General features: G+C 37.9%; 1 protein-coding gene and 1 long non-coding RNA gene across 9 annotated transcripts in view; one reads left to right on the top strand and one right to left on the bottom strand.

Annotated features, from left to right (window-relative positions):
* Positions 1-13,045, top strand: part of RAPGEF2 (Rap guanine nucleotide exchange factor 2) — a 249,211-nt gene that overhangs the window by 44,028 nt on the left and 192,138 nt on the right. The gene's annotated exons all lie outside the window — the stretch shown is intronic.
* LOC147581680 (uncharacterized) lies at positions 5,381-12,516 on the bottom strand. The gene is made up of 3 exons (XR_015250156.1): positions 12,417-12,516; positions 10,917-11,054; positions 5,381-5,595 (listed from the first exon to the last, which is right to left on the bottom strand). It is a non-coding gene; the product is annotated as an uncharacterized LOC147581680 (long non-coding RNA).

Here is a 13,045-nt window from a genome sequence, read left to right as displayed (position 1 = left end):
ATTTTTAAGATTTACAAAAGTTTACATAGGTGGGAAAAAGTTGAAAAACCTAGCATTTAAAGTCAGCATGAAATTCCAACTTAGCCATTTTGATTTTCCATTTTGATTGACAATTTCTTTTGAACATTTCTTTTTATTTTCTCTTCCTTGTTTTGACATGATTCAAGAGGATTAGAAAATGGAATGTTTAGGCATTTCTTCTTCCTTTTGACTTTGAACAAAGGTGGGAATGTTCAGTAATACGATTCTGTCTTGAGAAGAAACATTTAAGGGAAAGGAGATAATGGGCTTCTTTGTGGGAAAAGTTTCCAGGTAGTGGAACAGATGTGATGTTATCTGTTTTTCTAGTAGAGCCTTTACTGGGCATTATTGTTCCCCACCTGAGTTGACTCTTTAGGACAGGAGAAACTCCTGGAATTAGTTTGAATGATATTGCAGAAGATGTGACAGTTTTCATATATGCCTTTGATTGCTTCTTAAGGAATAAAACAGTACTCTTTTGGCAAACGTGTGGCATTTAATTAGTAAATGCATCCTCATGCTTCAAGGTGAACTAATTTTTAACAGTAAGGGCATTTTGATCTTGAAAAAAAATGTATTTTACTTGTATATGTTGTTATAAAGTATAGACAAGCTAAATGATTACTTTGAAAATGGTCACTTTCTAATTTCCTTGCTCTGAAGCCTTTGAAAAAAATATCCTCAATTAAGATATAAAAAATCAGAGTTTTCAGGCAGTCAAAAATTTATATCACCAAGTTGATTTTTTGTTGTTGTTGAGTGTAATTTCTCCTTTCCAGGTCTACCAAACTCTTCTAACTTAAAATGTAGCCATTGTCCAAATTTAATTATTAGATTCAGTAATATCCAACTTATGAAAACTACCTGATGTGAATTGCTGTCTTCTGAACCACCAAGAAATGCAAAAGTAGGCAGGATAATTGTGCTTGCTGTCAGGTTTTCACTGCTCTCTTTGGATAAAGTTAGTGGAGTTCTAAGTCCAGCTAAAATGGTGATTGTATTTATTGTTAATATAAATTATAATTATTAATAAAGAGTAGGCAGAAAGCATTCTGAGTTCGAAATTTCGGTTTATGGAGAATTAAAAAAAAAAAAAAAATGTACATTGGCAAGAGACACCAGGATATCCTTGACCAACCAGTAGATACATGGTTTAAAGAGACAATTTCATTTACTGTGCTGGGGAAGGAGTATTAAACCTAATTGGAAGCATGAGATCTGTTTTTATCACCCAGGATCCTGAATTAGCAGAGATTAGGAGGAAAGCACCAAAATTTATTTTTGTGGTTGTTTTATTCTGCAGAGATTGAATTTATCATAGTGGTTAAGAATGCTAGGTTATTTCTTTCCTTTACAAACTGTGTGAACTTGGGCAAGTTACATACCTGTCTGAACTTTCTCATCTGTAAAATAGGGGATAATGATTAATCTACCTCATGTGACTCTTCTGAGGATTGAAAATGATCCTTTTTCAAACAGGTCGTTTTAATGAATTTGACACTGCTAACTCAAATAATTGAATTTGGATGATGGCTGCATTTTAGGTTAGAATTCTGAGAAGAGTTAGGTAGAGCTGGGAAAGAGAAATTATAAACAAATAATTCAACTTGAGATAAATTTTTGATAAAAAGTAGTTAGGATAGCCTAGAGTAGTCTCTAGGACAAGGCAGATGCTCAAATATGTTTGTGATTTTTATTGATGGTACACCTATTCCTTATGTAATTGTGGTAAAACTATGAAATCATTATTACCTCTTTTTGTAAATGGGACTCAGGGAAGTTTGGTCATTTGCTTCTTTGTAGGAAAGCTGAAATTGAAATCCTGATCCCCAAGTCAGGCTATGCCTACCATGTCCCAATATGCTGTGTTTCTGTTTTCTTTAAAGTACTAATAAATACTTATATACATTTATTCCAAAAATTTAAGTCAGAGCTTCCTGTAATCATTAAGGTTTCTTATGTTAGCAGTTTCAGTTTAATTGGTCTATGGCATCTTTGGTTAGTAGGTTACTGTATGATAGCTGTAAAGCTGACTTACTGTAAACAAATACCATGATTTTTATACCCCATGTGAAAAATCATAATTCTGGTATCATAATGTCATCTAACACCATAAGATTAGCAAGTACAATGGTAATTAGGTGCTTTTGACAAGGAACCAATTGCACTCCATATGAAGCCAATGATTGCTTCAGGTGTTCCCTTCTATATTTCCCAACTCCTCTGAGTATAAGAATTACTTTGGGTTGGGGAGGCACGCATTCTGCTTATGAAAATTATAGATTCATAGGTCTCCAGAGTTAAAGAATTAGTACAGCTAGAGAGAGAGGCTCAGGAATATGTATTATTTAAGAAGCTCACTCCGTGACTCTGATGCTCGTTAATTTAGGAACTGTTTCCCTAGTTGGCCTGTAGCTTGGTTCATTGGCTGTTCACTTTATTTGGCTAGTCAAGATTCTCGCATTGCCCATGCAAGGTGAGGAAAAGATAATGCTCAATTGTACCTTCTTCACAAGGAACTTCATGATCTATAAATATCAGTAAACATACGCTGACTCCATTAACCATGAGGTTAGGACTGCAGCTTTGCCCTTTATTGTAGGGATCTCAGATGTAGTTGAGTGAGCCTGAATGAAACTGCTATGTAATAGCAATATAAATGCTGGCCTACAGGGTATACCAATTCAGTGTCAGTCTTAAAAAAAAAAAAAAAAAAAGCCAGCAGGGTTGTTACTAAACACCTGGGAGAGGTAGGGCCATTATGTTCCATCTATTATTGGTGATATTCCTAAGTTATGTGTTTATTGTATTCATCTACTATGGCTGATATATACTAAACTTTATTGCTGAATTATTTTGTGTTTATTGTATTTTTTACTTTCCCAGTTTGGGAATCATAAGCCTATGACCTTTTAAAATGGTTTCTAGGGTTTCAAAGCCATGCCTTTGACTTAACTTGACTATACCTGCTGGCCAACATGAATGAACGGCTTCTTAGACGAACAGGTTTTACAACAATACAAGGTTTGTTGACCTTGGTATTTATAATCTATTTGTGAAAAGGAATTCTTCACCAAATCCACTCTTTAGGATGGAGGGTAAACTTTAGAGATAACAACTTTATTTTTTGTTTTCTTTAACGTTTTATTTTTTGAGAGAGAAAGAGTGCAAGCAGGGGAGGGGCAGAGAGAGGGAGACACAGAATTCAAAGCAGGCTCCAGGCTCTGAGCTGTCAGCGCAAAGCCCGATGTGGGGCTGGAACCCACGAATGTGAGATCGTGACCTGAGCTGAAGTCAGATGCTCAACCAACTGAGCCATCCAGGCGCCCCCAAGAGATAACAACTTTAATCTTTGTATTAAGGCCATGACTTCCCTTGTCCTTTAAAATACCAACTTTCCCTTTAGGAATTTAAAAAAGACCCCCAACATATATTTGCTACTAGAGTTTCTTTCTCTATGAAAGGAATCACCTTTCTCCTGTGACAATCCCTTAAGCAGTTGAAGCCATTCCACCACCTTTTTCCTTTCCTCTTGAGTTAATAGCAGTGGCAAGGTGGTTGGGGTAGGGAACCTGGGTTTTGGAGGAGTTGGAGTATGGAATGAGGCAAGTGGCAGTGATAGCAAAGCATAATGAAGTGTCTGTAGTAGTACTAGCAGAGGGGACCTGTGGTTGTATCACTTAAAAATTTTGCCAATTGGTTATTCTCCCAATTTGTTTATTCAGAATTTCAGAGTTTATTGAAAGTTGGTAGTATTTTATTCTTAAAGCAGAAAAAAAAATAAACTAGCAGGTTTTTATAATTTTTATTAAGAGTGTCTGCATTGCATTTTTGCTAAAAGTGAGAAGAAGGAAAGTTCCTGCTTATTCCCTGCACCTCCCCCTCTTCACTCCCCATCCAATAATAAATTATAGGAACTTCAGCTCAGTGTTCTTTTATTTTTCATTGTCCTCCTTATTTGGAAAATAGTATTACTTAGGTATAAATATAGATACAGATGTAGATTATATTTGAACAAAAAGCAAAGGAAGGCATGTGAGACTGTCCTTTGGTTCTCTTTCTTGTGTCCCGGGTCTGGAAGGACTTTAGGATTATCTGGTTAATCGCCAGTCTTCCACGGGAGCAGTACCTAAACCATCTTTCTTGACAACACTTAAAAGATTATCAGACGATGGGTGTCTCGGTGGCTCAGTCGGTGAATCATCTGACTCTTGATTTCAGCTCAGGTCATGATCTCATGGTTCAGTTCATGAGATGAAGCCTGGAGTGGGGCTCCGGGCACACTGTGCGTGGAGCCTAAGATTCTCTCTGCCCACCCCCTAAAAAAAAAAAAAAAAAAAAAAAAAAAGGAAGGAAAAGCACACAAAACAGTCTTCTCAGTTTGCTCATTTTGTACAATTTTATTCAATTTTTACTAATAGTGCTTGCTAAATAGGATCTGAAAACTTGAAGGAAGCCAAAACTGTCACTGGCCACCTTGCTGGAATCCCTCAAGTTTCAGTCTTGGTTGGCATCATGGAGTCTGGCCAATCCTTTTCCCCCTTAAATTTGAAATAATAGCAATAGCTTGTATAATAACCAGTGAGTAAGTGCTTAATATACATTATCTTGATTTTCACAGCAGCTCTATAGAGTGTAGATATTATTCTCAGTTTATGGATGGTGAATTTTAAGTTCAGTAGTGTGAAGTAACTCTCCCGTATCTCCCAGCAGTAAATAGCAAAGTCAGGATTGCGGCTGGGTTCTGATGCCAAAATGTGTTCTCTTAATTGTTGTCCTCTGCCACCTCTGTCATTGGCAGTGTCTATTTGCAGAGTCTCCTTCAGCCTTTGTCCTTCTGGATCATGCAGCTGTTTATATTTTGCATCTTCCTCCTTTCACTCTACGAGTAAGAATTCCTAAGTTCAGATTCCACCATATGGCAAAAGTGGCAAGGCGTCATTATTAGTCTCTTGAGAAAAATGTGTTGCCTGAATCTGTGCAGAGAATTTTCTTTTGATTGTGGGACTTGTAATGGGGTCAGTCTACGGTATTTCCAAGAAAACTAAGCATAGTGTTATTGTTGTCCAAGAGGTCGATAAAAACATAGTTCAGAATCAAGTTTGACCACTGTAAAATTGTTTTTGTATATATTATGGCAAGTTAAATTTGAAGCATTATATTTTCCAGACTTCAAAATTTCAGAGGTCTGTTATTTAGAAAGGATATGTACATTGGCTAGGCCATAGTGGAACCACCCATTTATTTATCAACCCATTCATTACTTTCTGTGGGTTTTTTTTTTTTTTTTTTTTTTTTTTGCTCTTTTGTCAGGTACTTCCTTGTGGCTTAAATAGTTTTGCTCCTTTTTTTTTTTTTTTTTGTTTTTGTTTTTGTTTTTGTTTTAATTAGCCGAATTTAAAAACTCTGCAACTGGAACTCTTCATTAGCAGTGTGGAAAGAATTTTAATTGGCTGTGTGAACAGTAGTGTCATCAACTTGTAGAGCAGTGCCCCACTTACAGATGGAAACAGCTGTATCCTTTTTCTTAGGAGACACGGAGAGTCTTGTCCTCAGATCATCAGGTGAATGCTCCTGTGGAAAAATGCAAGACAGTTACAACACAGGCATTATCGCTGTCCCTCCAACCCAGCTTTTATTAATCTGTAAAGAAGAGCATCCATTTTAACTCTATTATCTAAGTATGAAATGTGGCATTGGAGTCATATTAGTTGGACACTCACATTATTTTTTAGTTTAATAGGTTTTCATCAAGAAACTGTCTTTGTTCAGCTTTACGTTAGCATTCTAGTTGTGTAAAAGACTTTATAAAAAAGTCTTTTGTTATGTCCGGTATACCATAGATGGACACGTCTAACTTGTTATTTATCCTGTGAAATGTACCTTTTACCAATTGATTCTTCCCTGCTACTTCCTGTCAATAACTGATAATCCCACTTCTATATGAGATCTTAATGATAGCTAATATTTAAGCAAGTTTAATCATCTCAAACCCAATGAAGAACATACTTCTATTTTTATCCTCATTTTATGGATGAGGAAAATTGAGGAACTTCCTCAAGGTAAATGGTGGAACAAAGCCTCAAACATCCTCTTTGATTTTAAAGTCCCCCTCTTAAGACAGGAATATCCTTGATGGTGTTGGGACTATGGCTACAGGGTGTTCATTTAATTTATTTCAGTAGCACACATGTGAAGAAAGTCTACTTCAAATCAACTGCATTGAAGCCCAGAGAGCTTAGACTAGAGTTGGTTACATCCTTAAGTTAATGCAGTATGCAGTTTACCTTTTTCTATGTGCAACAAACAACATGGATGAAAACATGCTAACAACATGCCAGTCTGTGCTTTATTTATTTATTTTTTGTTTACTTATTTTTGAGAAAGAGAGCCTGTGCACATGCAATCGTGAGGGAGGGGAAGAGAGAGGGAGGGAGATAAGAGAGGGAAGCAGGCTCCTCACTGTCAGCGTAGAGCCTGATGTGGGGCTCGAACTCACAACTCACCTGAGCCAAAGTCAGATGCTTAGCTAACTGAGCCACCCAGGCATCCTTGCTAGTCTGTGCTTTAAAGTACTGGGTCCAAAAAGAAGTAGACTTGATTTAAGTGAATTTGTAATGCAGGCTCTATCTATGCAGTCTGGTAAATCATCTCCTTTTTCTCTTTTCACAATAAAACTTTTCAGGTACAAGGCAGGAATTAATATTCAAGTGGAGTTTACTTATCCATATTGAGAGTTAAAAGTTAAAAATATTGCAACAATTTCTGGGGCACTTAGGTGGCTCAGTCGGTTAAGCCTCCAGCTTTGGCTCAGGTCATGATCTTACAGTTCAGGAGTTCCAGCCCAGCATTGGGCTCTGTGCTGACAGCTCAGAGCCTGGAACCTGCTTCAGATTTCAGATTCTGTGTCTCCCCCTCTCTCTGCCCCTCCCCTGCTCACTGTCTCTCTCTCTCTCTCTCTCTCTCTCTCTCTCTCTTTAAAATAAATAAACATTAAAAAATTATTTAAAAAATTGCAACAATTTCTTCAATAATGTCTCCTATGGCATACTTTTTGTTTTCTGCTAATTCCTTGTGATTACGTATTTGGAACTAATTAGAAATTAAATTTCTTTATAAGTTTTGAATACATCAGTGTTTTTGAATAGGTAATGTGATTACCCTGGAGAAAATCATGAGGAGAGGGGAAAAAAAGGATAACAATTTGATTGAGGACCTTGTTTCATGTATATGGTTAAAAAAATCTTGGATATAATCATAAAATTGGATTGTTGTGTAGCATTCTAAACACTTTTTATGTGGGAGAGATTGAGCGTGTGAGCAGGGGAGAGGGACAAAGGGAAAGAGAGAGAGAATCCTAAGCAGGCTCCAGGCTCAGTGTGGAGCCTGACTTGGGGCTTGATCCCACAACCTTGGGATCTTGCCCTGAGCCAAAATCAAGAGTTGGACGCTTGACAGACAGCTCCCCAGGTGACCCCCTGCATTCTAAACATTTTAAGATACATGTGTTAACTTCTTAGAAATTGATTGCTCAGGGGTGCCTGGGTGGCTCAGCTGGTTGAGCATCTAACTCTTGGTTCATTGATTTGAGCCCCGTATCGAGCTCTGTGCTGACAGCGTGGATCCTGCTTGGGATTTCTCTCTCTCTCTCTCTCTCTCTCTCTCTCTCTCTCTCTGCCTCCTTCTTTATCCTCCCCCACTCATGCAGTCTCTGTCTCTCTCCAGATAAATACACTTAAAAAAATTAAAAAAAAAGATTGATTGCTCAATATGAATTAAAAATTGTTAGTGAAGTTGAATTTTGTAAAAAAAATATTAGTAAAATTGAATATTATAATGAATTTCTTTTGTGATGCTGGGTTTAGAAAGCAGGTGGTTAAATCTTAACTATTTGGAGGTAGTTTTCTTCTAAAATAGTTAAATTATGTTTTCAGAAGTTTGCATCATATATATAATTTGTAGTTCCCTTGTAGTTTTTGTTTCATGAAAGTGTTCTTTTGAATTAAAGAAATGATTTTGATTGTGATGTCAATTGTGATAATTTGTTAATCTTAGCCATAGATAATTGCTTATCTTCATACATGTTAAATTTGATCCCTGGTGTGTGGTCAGGTTTGATGAGTAAATCAAGAAGGCAATACCTTTCAGAAATACAATGGTTGCTTAATTGAGGCAATTAAGACTTGTTTTTTGAGAGAGATAGTAATTTAGATTATCTCCCCAATATATTCTGAACTTTCATAAGTTTTTAAAGCATGCATTTTAAAATTCTGGAGAGAAACCTCAGAAGGCTGCATGCAACAAACTTAAGGTTTCCATTCTGCTCATTATATGTATCTCTGACACATTTCAAAATGTTTGTTGAGGGGCGCCTGGGTGGCGCAGTCGGTTAAGCGTCCGACTTCATCCAGGTCACGATCTCGCGGTCCGTGGGTTCGAGCCCCGCGTCAGGCTCTGGGCTGATGGCTCAGAACCTGGAGCCTGTTTCCGATTCTGTGTCTCCCTCTCTCTCTGCCCCTCCCCTGTTCATGCTCTGTCTCTCTCTGTCCCACAAATAAATAAAAAAAAAACGTTGGAAAAAAAACAAAATGTTTGTTGAAAATCTGGGAGTCTTTATATAGAAAAAATTCATCTTTGATAACCGTCATAATTGTTACTAGAAAATAGTTTTCAACTTCCTGAGAAGCATACTTTTAAATCTTTACACTTAAAATTTGGGTTGTTGTAAATATTAATGAACCTGGAGGAGAGAACCCACATATATTCTGTCTATATCTGTACATTATACCTCCCAACTATCAAAATAGCCCCTGAGGGTTTTGCTGGCATTATCTCATTTAATCCTCACAGCAGCCTTACGGGTTGAGCATTCACCATCATTTTTCAAATGAAATGGACTCTCAGAGTAAGTTACTCTGTCCATAGTTCAAAACATGCACATGGCCGAGCTGTGGGTTTTAACTCAGCCTGGTACCAGAGCTCAGTCTCCTACCCACTGTGCTACCCTGCGAGGCATATTACAAAATGCATTTCAGTAGTCTCTTCTGTCATTCCTTGTAATATTATTTCCAGACAGAGTACTCGGGGAGGGAAGAAGTAAATAGGTTTAATGCCCATAGTGTAGGCACTGCCTATGTATATAACTACAGATATAACTGTAAGATAAAAGTATAATCTTTTGTTACTTTCTTCCCTCTTACTTGCTAACACCTCTTCAGATAGGAAGCATTTCTGGTGACTTGGGCACCACTTTGCTGAGCTGTGTAAAGTGCTTAATTTTTGTTTTGTTTTCAAATTTGTGCCATATTATTCCAGAACAGATAGCTGATTAGTAGGTATTTATCCCTACTGGAAGATGGGAGTTATGGAAATTAGAGACAATAGGTATAGAACATCCAGCCCAATGCCTGGAATATAATGGGTAGTAGTTATTGTTTATAAAGAAATTACTCTTCGTACACCATGGGTAGTACAATATAGTAAAATGTTTTAAATATTGTCTTAAAAATAGTAGGTTCGAAACCAATATTTTTGTTTGATAATTCATATTACTAAGCTGTTGAGACATGACATCTCTACAAAAATTACAGATAGAGCTTGATATCGAAACAGTAAACTGAATGCCAGATCATAAAAATACAGATGTTCATTGTATTTTTATATTAGTCTTAAGGAAAACACAGCTCCCAGGATCTGAAGTATTGCAAGCACAGAGAATAGTACAAAAAATAACAATGTGCTCTACTGAAAATCGTTACTACTATGTGCTCTTGCTGAAAATCTTTAATATTGGAATATATTCTACAAACTTAAAAAAAATAAGACAACTCAACACAAAGAGCCTTCTATGTTTCTTGAAGGAATTTTTTTTTTTTTTCCTGGCGGGGGGAGGGGAAAAGGTCTGTGGGATAAGTTTATTTAATATGACATCAGTTGAATAAAGCCAGCTGTGAGTAATTATATCTGATATTGGATTTCCAGCTGGTTTGTTGAACTATTATTGGCTCTCAAGGTACTTGGATATTAATTAAATGATGACTTATAAAGGAGTCTTGGTTAAAGTAGTGTTGCTTCGATGAGAACATTTAGAACAGGCCACCTGGTACAAAGTTCTAATTCTTCTTGGTACCGCTGCTATTTTAAAATCAGTATGTTTTTGGGGCGCCTGGGTGGCGCAGTTGGTTAAGCGTCCGACTTCAGCCAGGTCACGATCTCACGGTCCGTGAGTTCGAGCCCCGCGTCGGGCTCTGGGCTGATGGCTCAGAGCCTGGAGCCTGTTTCCGATTCTGTGTCTCCCTCTCTCTCTGCCCCTCCCCCGTTCATGCTCTGTCTCTCTCTGTCCCATAAATAAATAAAAAATGTAAAAAAAAAAAAATAAAATAAAATAAAATCAGTATGTTTTTAACTTAGAGGAAAACATACAGTTCAAATCTGGGTTTGGCGATGATTTTCTATATATTATGTGTGTATACATGAATAGAATTTAGTGTATCCTTGCTTTGCCTAAGGGTTTTCAAACTCAAGTTATCATTAGTGAAGAATTCATGTCAGGGTGAGTAGAAGCACAGGTATTTCTATTTCAGCATGTCAGACACTTAAACTGTGTAAACCATGGATATTGTGTTAGATTTGAAAAAAAAATCATGGGATTAAAGAGAAAAACCAAAAGAATTGAAGAAAAAAATAATCAGGAAGTGGGAACTGGCCAAACGTGGATTAGTGCCCTAAAGAGGTAAGGAAGAGAGCAGAGACATAAATTAAAACCAAACAACCCCTTTAGAAGCTCAGGCAGTGAGGTGGAGGTGGAGGGCTGCTGGGTGAGAGGGGTGAGTGCTTCTAGAGGAAAGACATATTTATTTTCAGATAATAGCGACCAGACACACTTTCTTACTTACCTTCTGCATTGGGATCTTAGTGTGATCACTGTTGATCTCTCTGTCTCAGGAATAGTTAAACTACAAAATTTAGTGTAACTACTAGGTGTAGAGCCCTCTGCCACTCAGATTCTGGATTTCAGTAATTCTAGACATTTCCTAAGGATTATAGGGATAAAGAAGTATAAGACATGGTACCTCTCTGGGAGTATACAGTCTTTATTGAGTATTGCCTGTATTGACTTGTTCCCCCAGTTATTTCATATATATGTTAAAAAATACCAACAATACAAACGAACATATGGTAAGTTACTTATGAATGATGGAATAATAAATATATAGGATATTAGGGAAAGGTAGAGTGGTAAGAGTGGTCTGAAAAGGCTTCCCAGAGGGCATGAGCTGCGATGCCCATCAGGATGGATTGGGCATTGGACATGTGCAGGCAGAAGGAGGCATGCGTCTTGCACGGCATGCTGCTGGGCAGAAGAGCCATCCGAGTAGAGGTTGGAGCAGAGGAAGAGTGGGAGAAGGCTGGGACAGGACCTCGGGTACAGAGTGTAGCAGCACTGAATGCAGATGTGATATGCCTGAAATTTGGTGATCGATGGAAGCTTTTCACCAGGGGAGCAGGACAGCCTAAACAACTGTTTGGAGTGCCTTATGATAAGCATGATGAAAGGGGGATGGCCTGAAACTGTCCATGCCATTGAAAATAGAATGAAACAACAACAACAACAACAACAAAAACCAAAGTATGACAAGGGACTTACCTGGATTGGAAAAAACTAAATGTGTGACAAAGGAGAAAAGAGGTGCTACGGGTAGCGGCTCCAGATTGGGGAGAACTTCCCAGGGTTTTCCCTGGAGCAGCTGGGGCACGTGTACCAGCGGCAGAAGAAGAGGAATTGAAAGGTTTAGGTAGGGGAAATTTAGTGTGGATTTTAGTTACTGTGTTGAGCAGTGCTCCAGCAGCTTGGAATGGTAACTAACCAGCTGGTGATTGTGGTCATTTGTAAAGGTAGGCTGGGAGCGGATGTGATTTCTAAGTGAAAGGACCTTTTAAGAAGGATGAGGTTCAGAGACCAGCCTCTGAGTAGTCACCTTGAAGAGACTTGATGCAGCTTGCAGAGCCCCTGGAGGGGGGCCAGGGAAGACCCAAGGGGGAGGGAGTGATCAGCACGGGCCACCTTTCATGACACTTCATCCTCTCCTTTCCTTTGTTATGTTTTCTTCTTCTTATCACTACCAACAGTTTTTACACTTTGCTTATGCAATTTCTTCTGTCCCACTAGACTGTAATATCCACAAGGACTGGGGGTTTTGTCTGCTTTGTATACTAGTGCATCATTAGCATCTACAACAGTGCTCCCCACAGGGGAAAAGAGAAAATTAATTTGGTTTAGACAGATTATTGGTGATCTTGGAGAAATGACTTTCAGTCAACTTAAGGGCAAAGATCAGATTCCAAAAGGTTATACAATAACTGGATAGTTGAGAAAATGGACAAAAGGGGTGTACCTCTCATTCCACAGTCTTGGCTAAGAAACAGAGCTGTTGCTGTAGAGGACTTAGGAAGGGTTAGGTGAAGATTTTCCAAGGTGGGAAACTTGTTCATTTCTAAGGAAAGAATGGAAAATGATACAGAGAAGACAATGTTAATAGTTTAAAAATCTGGGTGTGTGCTGGTTTTTTTTTTATGCTTGAATGACTTACCAATTTTAGAAAAGACAAAAAAGGTGATGAAGAAAAAGTACTCCTACTGTGTGTGTGTGTGTGTGTGTGTGTGTGTGTGTGTGTGTGTGTGTGTGTTTTCTGTTCTTTTTTGATTTGTAAAAATTTAATTTTTGCTCAGGATACTAATACTAAGGGCAGGATGAACATGAGTGTTTGGGTGATGGTGGTAGTAGAGTTATGAGGAGGGGTTTACTGGTCTACCACACTTTTTTTGTGAATTTCACATTTCTTGCACAGAATCTTATATTGTTAAGGTAGCTGGCCTCCTGGGCAATTCCTGTGTGTTTGGTAGAATCCTCACTGCCATGATGAAGTAACAGTTTGGACAGGTTACATGTGGATTGTTTCAATGGCATCTAATATTTACTTCCATGAATGAAACAATGTGTTGATTCCAGAAGAATAAGAAATAG

Source organism: Puma concolor, chromosome B1 (assembly GCF_028749965.1).
Source record: "Puma concolor isolate L17-30 chromosome B1, mPumCon1.1.hap2, whole genome shotgun sequence".
In the NCBI taxonomy this organism is placed as follows: Eukaryota; Metazoa; Chordata; class Mammalia; order Carnivora; family Felidae; genus Puma; species Puma concolor.
This window is presented reverse-complemented; position numbering and strand designations above follow the sequence as displayed.